Genomic DNA, 8476 nt, shown 5'->3' with positions numbered 1-8476 from the left:
TGGTGATTGCTTCAACCCATAAATGGCTTTCTTTAGCCTCAGTACATTCCCTCTCTTCACTAGATGTTCCAGACCTGGTGGAGGATACATATAGACTTCATCCTCAAGCTCTCCTTGTAGAAATGCATTCTTTACATCCATTTGCCACAATCCCCATCCAAGGTTCACAGCCAAGCTTAAAACAATCCTAATGGTGTGTAGCTTGGCTACTGGTGCAAATGTCTCAATGCAATCCTCTCCATATGTCTGAGTGAACCCTCTTGCTACTAGTCTAGTCTTTTTCCTCTCAATCGACCCATCAGCCTTGTACTTGATTGTAAAGATCCATCTACTAGACACAGCTTTCTTCCCTTTTGGTAGTTCACTCTCATACCATGTATCATTCTTTATCATAGCTCCTGCCTCAGCTCCTACTGATTCCTTCCATTCCTTATCCTCCATTGCCTCTTCATAGCTTCTTGGAATGTGATTCTCATCCAAGTTTACCATGAATGCGCAATGTGCTTCTGGATATTGAGCAAAAGAACACACGGCCTGAGTAGGATGCTTCACAGCTTGGGCATTGTAGTACACACTCTTGTGTTTACCCAACTGGAAGGATCCTTTCTCAGCCTTGTACTTCTTCTCAATACTGGCCCTTCTTGCGCCATCTCTTGTTCTTCTTCTTGTGGCAGCACACTTGTTTCAGATCTTTCTTCTCCTAGCTGACTTGCTTCAGCTCCTTCTTCCCTTAGCTGACTCTCTTCAGCTCCTTCTTCTTGATCATTTGATTCCACAGCTTGATCATGAGAGCCAGAACTCTCTTCTATACTTGTTTCTTCATGGTTTGGAGTTCTTGTTTCATTCCCCCCCTCATGCTCAAGGTTGGAAGTCTGATGATCCGGGACTGGGGTAGTGCTTCTCCCCCCTTGATGTCCTTGATTCATGTTGATTCCAAGGCCTTCTAGGATAATCCTCAAGGTTTCAGCTCTATCAGAGGTAAGATCCTTCAAGTCTTCTTGAATCTGTTCCTCATAATATCCTTTCTCTTCAACAAACTTCACTTCTCTAGATACTAACACCTCCTTGTGTTAGGATCATAGCACTTGTATCCTTTCTGACTTGATGAGTATCCAATGAACATTGCCTTTGAACTCTTAGCTTCTAGCTTGTTTCTTATCTCTCCAGGCACCATCACAAAACACAAACACCCAAAGACCTTCATATGCTCGAGAGAAGGCTTGTACTGATTCAGTACCTCAAATGGTGATTGTCCTTGAAGGATCAGAGTTGGTGTCCTGTTGATGAGATAGCAACATCATCACTCCAAAACTTCTTAGGCACATTGGATTGAAACATCATGGACCTGGCTACTTCCATCAAATGCCTGTTTTTCCTCTCAGCCACACCATTCTGTTGTGGTGTATAGGGACAGCTTGTCTGATGAAGAATTCCATGCTGAGCTAGGTGTAGCTTGAATGCTTGTCCGTGTACTCTCCTCCATTATCTGACCTGAAAATCTTTATCTTGGCATTGTAATGGTTAGTCACATAGGATTGAAAATTTTTAAATGCATCAAGTACCCTATCTTTGGTTGGAATTAAAGTTAACCAGGTGTATTTGGATTTTTCATCAATGAAAGTTACATAATACTTATGGTTTTCTCTAGATAGGCAAGGTGCAGTCCAAACATCAGAATGAATAAGATCAAAACACTTTTCATAAACAGTAGTAGACTTGGTAAAGACAGTTCTGTTGAAGCTTACATGATCCAAGAGAGCTTGGTGGTTATTCTAGAAGAGGAAGCAACCTGTTGAGAAGTATGATGAAGGATGAAGAAGCAATATCCAAGGCGGCTTCAAGTGTTGAGGTGATTGGAGAGTGGCTGAAGCATCCTCATGTAGCTCAAGCAACAAGGTGGCGACTCTATAAGAAGAAGAAGCAGCCAAGACTCAGTAAGAGAAGTTGTATCTACAATGCTTGCCTAAAATGCAAGCTTCACAATCATTATTCTCAAAGGAAACACCTGGCAACATCAGTTTTAAAGCCTTATTATGAGGGTGTCCTAATCTAGCATGCCACAATGCATTTTTACTTAAACCAGAACTAGAAACAGAAGTAAACGAGCAGCTATATCTAGAAACAGGAGTGAGATCTTCAAGTAAATATAGCTCTCCTTTAGTCACTCCCTTTCCAATCATCTTGCTGCTTTTAATATCCTGAAACTTCACATCATTAGGATTGAATATAACATTGCATTGCAAATCAGTAGCACATTTCTTAACAGATAACAAGTTTGATGTAAATTCAGGCATATAAAAAGCTTTAGTTTCTTTATCAAATAGTTTAAGACTTCCTATTCCTCTAATAGGAATCTTATCTCCATTAGCAATCAGTACATTTCCATTCATTGGCACAATGTTTTTAATTAAGCTAGTGTCACTTATCATATGATGAGATGCACCTGAATCAATCACTAATGGCTTAATGTCATGAGAACTAGCAATATGAGCAAGGATACTAGATGGTTTGAATGCATGATCATTTCTAGCAAAGTTTGCAATCCTAGATTGATTTACCATTTCTATCAAGCTCTCATGCATCCTATCAGTTCTAGTTAGATTCTCATAGTTCTCTACCACCCTAGCACCAAAAGAATACCCAAAGATGTTACCATTCTCCTTGAACATCTTAATGAGAGCATCAAGGTCGGATCTCCTTAGATACTCTTGATCATTGTTCCCACGGTTGCTTGATGCTCCAGTGTAGGCTACAAGAGACTTTCCATCACCTGCCTCACGCCCATCTATCTCCTTTCCTTTGCTTGTACCAGCTCCACTTGTACCATCCGAGACATTAGCCCTTGCCTCACGATCCTTCATGAACTTAGCCTGGCTTGAGGTGAGGATGGAGTATCCAGCATTGGCTCTTCTTGTGGCCATGCTTCTTGCAGTGATCACAACTCCCATTGAACCTCCTCTCCTCAAACTTCCCATGCGCAGCCGCAGCCTTGTTTGCTTGTGGAGCTTCACTACCTTCCTCTTGAGTTGCTTGGCTTGCAAGGGAAAGGTCTCCTTTCTTTGCAAACAACCCAATGGAGCCTTGCTCCTTCTGAATCCGCGCACACACATCCTCAAGATCAGGTAGAGTGTCTTCTCTAAGCAGGTGCTGGATGAGACCGTTGTAAGCCGGGTTCAGCGTGAGGAGTAGCCCAAAGACCTTGTCTTGCTCTCTCCTCTTGTTAAGCTCATCAGCATCCGTTGTGCTTGGCCTAAGCATCTCCATCTCGGACCAGAGACTCCTGAATCTCCCTAGATGCTTGGTGAACTCCATGTCTTCTTGTACAAGGTTGTTGATGGCTTGCTTCACTTCAAACACTCGGCTTAGGTTTGACGTGTTGCCATACACCTTCTTCAAAGTATCCCACAGCTCCTTAGCAGACTCACAGTAGCTGTATGCATCCAGAATAGCCGGCTCAAGTGACGCATGAAGCACAGACATCACCAGCATGTCCTCTTGATGCCACTTCTCTTCCGCCTTGCTTGCAGCCTCACCATCATCCTCCTGTTGAGTGATGAGTTTTGGAGCTTCTCCGGGGGTGATGTGCTTCCACAACCCCTTGCTTCCCACCGTGGTTCTCACCATCCGAGACCACACCAAGTAGTTGGTTCCCTTGAAACACACAGCTACCTTCATGTTCATGTTCATCCCACTCTCCATGTTGAATGATGAACTCTCTAAGCTTCAGAAACTTTATCTTGAGTTGAATGACTTGTAGAAACCTTCACAGCCTCGATCTTCAACCCACACAGCTTCAGATGACACACCACAACCAGTTTTGAACTTGAAAAGTACCCAGAAACTCTCAAACACACAAGAACACACAAGAGTTTCTTCAAAGCTTCAACCTTGAGGCTTCAAAGAATCTCACACGACCTCAGGCTCTCACTAACCTGGCTCTGATACCATATCACTTTTAGTGATGTTTAGAGTGATCTGAGTATTTAGGAAAGATTAGAAGAGATTTAGAGAAGATTAAAGTATAAAATGAGATTGAGAGTCTAAAGTAAGAACTAGAGAGAGACTAAGAGAGACTCATAACTTTCTTAATCTTATTAATGATGAGGTTACAATATATATAGAGAGATCAGATACAAGGGTTTCCATTTGATCACTATTCTAAGCATGTGGAGTCAAGGGAAGAGGCTCCTCATTTCAAACTCAGCCAATGAGAGAGTGATCGTGTGTGAGGCATCTTGGACTGAGATGCTTTGCCTTTCCAGCCTGTCACAGCCTGTCAAGGCTCTCCACCTTATCCACAACCTTATCCTAACCTCAGCGCACACTCCTCTCTTCCTGGTAAGTTTCCCTTTACCCATTTCACTCTCAAGTAACTCCTTTCACTCAGGTAACTTCCTTTTAACCCTTTTTACCACAGTAACAAATATTTACTGTGGTAACTTTCTCCACCCAAGTAACTTCAACCCTCCATAACTACTCCTCATCTCAACAGATTCATCCTGGTTTGATTAGAATGACAAAGAAGCTGTCATATTCCCAAACAGGAAAACTAGGATCACCTGATTTGAAAGTGGGATAACTTCTTCATCCTAACTCCAATGAGATTTATTCAACTTCCTAGTGATTCTCCATTACTTTATATATCAAAATCAAGCTTCTTATATCGCGATTCATCCTGGTTCTATTAGAATGACAAGGACGCTGTTATATTCCCAAACAGGAAAACTGGGATCACCTGATTTGAAAGTGGGATAGCTTCTTCATCCTAACTCCTACGAGATTTATTCAACTTCCTAGTGATTCTCCATTACTTTATGTATCAAAATCAAGCTTCTTACATCGCGATTCATCCTGGTTCTATTAGAATGACAAGGAAGCTGTTATATTCCCAAACAGGAAAACTGGGATCACCTGATTTGAAAGTGGGATAGCTTCTTCATCCTAACTCCTATGAGATTTATTCAACTTCCTAGTGATTCTCCATTACTTTATATATCAAAATCAAGCTTCTTACATCAAGATTCATCCTGGTTTGATTAGAATGACAAAGAAGCTGTCATATTCCCAAACAGGAAAACTGGGATCACCTGATTTGAAAGTGGGATAGCTTCTTCATCCTAACTCCTATGAGATTTATTCAACTTCCTAGTAATTCTCCATTACTTTATATATCAAAATCAAGCTTCTTACATCGTGATTCATCCTGGTTTGATTAGAATGACAAAGAAGCTGTCATATTCCCAAACAGGAAAACTGGGATCACCTGATTTGAAAGGGGATAGCTTCTTCATCCTAACTCCTATGAGATTTATTCAACTTCCTAGTGATTCTCCATTACTTTATGTATCAAAACCAAGCTTCTTACATCGCGATTCATCCTGGTTTGATTAGAATGACAAAGAAGCTGTCATATTCCCAAACAGGAAAACTGGGATCACCTGATTTGAAAGTGGGATAGCTTCTTCATCCTAACTCCAATGAGATTTATTCAACTTCCTAGTGATTCTCCATTACTTTATATATCAAAATCAAGCTTCTTACATCAAGATTCATCCTGGTTTGATTAGAATGACAAAGAAGCTGTCATATTCCCAAACAGGAAAACTGGGATCACCTGATTTGAAAGTGGGATAGCTTCTTCATCCTAACTCCTATGAGATTTATCAACTTCCTAGTGATTCTCCATTACTTTATATATCAAAATCAAGCTTCTTACATCGTGATTCATCCTGGTTTGATTAGAATGACAAAGAAGCTGTCATATTCCCAAACAGGAAAACTGGGATCACCTGATTTGAAAGGGGATAGCTTCTTCATCCTAACTCCTATGAGATTTATTCAACTTCCTAGTGATTCTCCATTACTTTATGTATCAAAATCAAGCTTCTTACATCGCGATTCATCCTGGTTTGATTAGAATGACAAAGAAGCTGTCATATTCCCAAACAGGAAAACTGGGATCACCTGATTTGAAAGTGGGATAGCTTCTTCATCCTAACTCCAATGAGATTTCTTCAACTTCCTAGTGATTCTCCATTACTTTATGTATCAAAATCAAGCTTCTTACATCGCGATTCATCCTGGTTTGAATAGAATGACAAAGAAGCTGTCATATTCCCAAACAGGAAAACTGGGATCACCTGATTTGAAAGTGGGATAGCTTCTTCATCCTAACTCCTATGAGATTTATTCAACTTCCTAGTGATTCTCCATTACTTTATGTATCAAAATCAAGCTTCTTACATTGCGATTCATCCTGGTTCTATTAGAATGACAAAGAAGCTGTCATATTCCCAAACAGGAAAAGTGGGATCACCTGATTTGAAAGTGGTATAGCTTCTTCATCCTAACTCCTATAAGATTTATTCAACTTCCTAGTGATTCACCATTACTTTATGTATCAAAATCAAGCTTCTTACATCACGATTCATCCTGGTTCTATTAGAATGACAAGGAAGTTGTTATATTCCCAAACATGAAAACTGGGATCACCTGATTTGAAAGTGGGATAGCTTCTTCATCCTAACTCCTACGAGATTTATTCAACTTCCTAGTGATTCTCCATTATTTTATATATCAAAATCAAGCTTCTTACATTGCGATTCATCCTGGTTCTATTAGAATGACAAGGAAGCTGTTATATTCCCAAACAGGAAAACTGGGATCACCTGATTTGAAAGTGGGATAGCTTCTTCATCCTAACTCCTACGAGATTTATTCAACTTCCTAGTGATTCTCCATTACTTTATGTATCAAAATCAAGCTTCTTACATCGCGATTCATCCTGGTTCTATTAGAATGACAAAGAAGCTGTCATATTCCCAAACAGGAAAACTGGGATCACCTGATTTGAAAGTGGGATAGCTTCTTCATCCTAACTCCTATGAGATTTATTAACCTTCCTAGTGATTCTCCATTACTTTATGTATCAAAATCAAGCTTCTTACATCGCGATTCATCCTGGTTCTATTAGAATGACAAGGAAGCTGTTATATTCCCAAACAGGAAAACTGGGATCACCTGATTTGAAAGTGGGATAGCTTCTTCATCCTAACTCCTACGAGATTTATTCAACTTCCTAGTGATTCTCCATTACTTTATGTATCAAAATCAAGCTTCTTACATCGCGATTCATCCTGGTTCTATTAGAATGACAAAGAAGCTGTCATATTCCCAAACAGGAAAACTGGGATCACCTGATTTGAAAGTGGGATAGCTTCTTCATCCTAACTCCTATGAGATTTATTCAACTTCCTAGTGATTCTCCATTACTTTATTTATCAAAATCAAGCTTCTTATATCGCGATTCATCCTGGTTCTATAAGAATGACAAGGAAGCTGTTATATTCCCAAACAGAAAAACTGGGATCACCTGATTTGAAAGTGGGATAGCTTCTTCATCCTAACTCCTATGAGATTTATTCAACTTCCTAGTGATTCTCCATTACTTTATGTATCAAAATCAAGCTTCTTACATCACGATTCATCCTGGTTTGATTAGAATGACAAAGAAGCTGTCATATTCCCAAACAGGAAAACTGGGATCACCTGATTTGAAAGTGGGATAGCTTCTTCATCCTAACTCCAATGAGATTTATTCAACTTCCTAGTGATTCTCCATTACTTTATGTATCAAAATCAAGCTTCTTATATCGCGATTCATCCTGGTTCTATTAGAATGACAAGGAAGCTGTTATATTCCCAAACAGGAAAACTGGGATCACCTGATTTGAAAGTGGGATAGCTTCTTCATCCTAACTCCTATGAGATTTATTCAACTTCCTAGTGATTCTCCATTACTTTATGTATCAAAATCAAGCTTCTTACATCGCGATTCATCCTGGTTCTATTAGAATGACAAGGAAGCTGTTATATTCCCAAACAGGAAAACTAGGATCACGTGATTTGAAAGTGGGATAGCTTCTTCATCCTAACTCCAATGAGATTTATTCAACTTCCTAGTGATTCTGCATTACTTTATGTATCAAAATCAAGCTTCTTATATCGCGATTCATCCTGGTTCTATTAGAATGACAAGGAAAGTGGGATAGCTTCTTCATCCTAACTCCAATGAGATTTATTCAACTTCCTAGTGATTCTCCATTACTTTATGTATCAAAATCAAGCTTCTTATATCGCGATTCATCCTGGTTCTATTAGAATGACAAGGAAGCTGTTATATTCCCAAACAGGAAAACTGGGATCACCTGATTTGAAAGTGGGATAGCTTCTTCATCCTAACTCCTACGAGATTTATTCAACTTCCTAGTGATTCTCCATTACATTATATATCAAAATCAAGCTTCTTACATCGTGATTCATCCTGGTTTGATTAGAATGACAAAGAAGCTGTCATATTCCAAAACATGAAAACTGGGATCACCTGATTTGAAAGTGGGATAGCTTCTTCATCCTAACTCCAATGAGATTTATTCAACTTCCTAGTGATTCTCCATTACTTTATGTATCAAAATCA

This window comes from Brassica rapa, unplaced genomic scaffold, assembly GCF_000309985.2.
Source record: "Brassica rapa cultivar Chiifu-401-42 unplaced genomic scaffold, CAAS_Brap_v3.01 Scaffold0240, whole genome shotgun sequence".
Classification (NCBI taxonomy): Eukaryota; Viridiplantae; Streptophyta; class Magnoliopsida; order Brassicales; family Brassicaceae; genus Brassica; species Brassica rapa.
The sequence above is the reverse complement of the archived record's forward strand: the minus strand, read 5'-3'. Positions refer to the sequence as shown.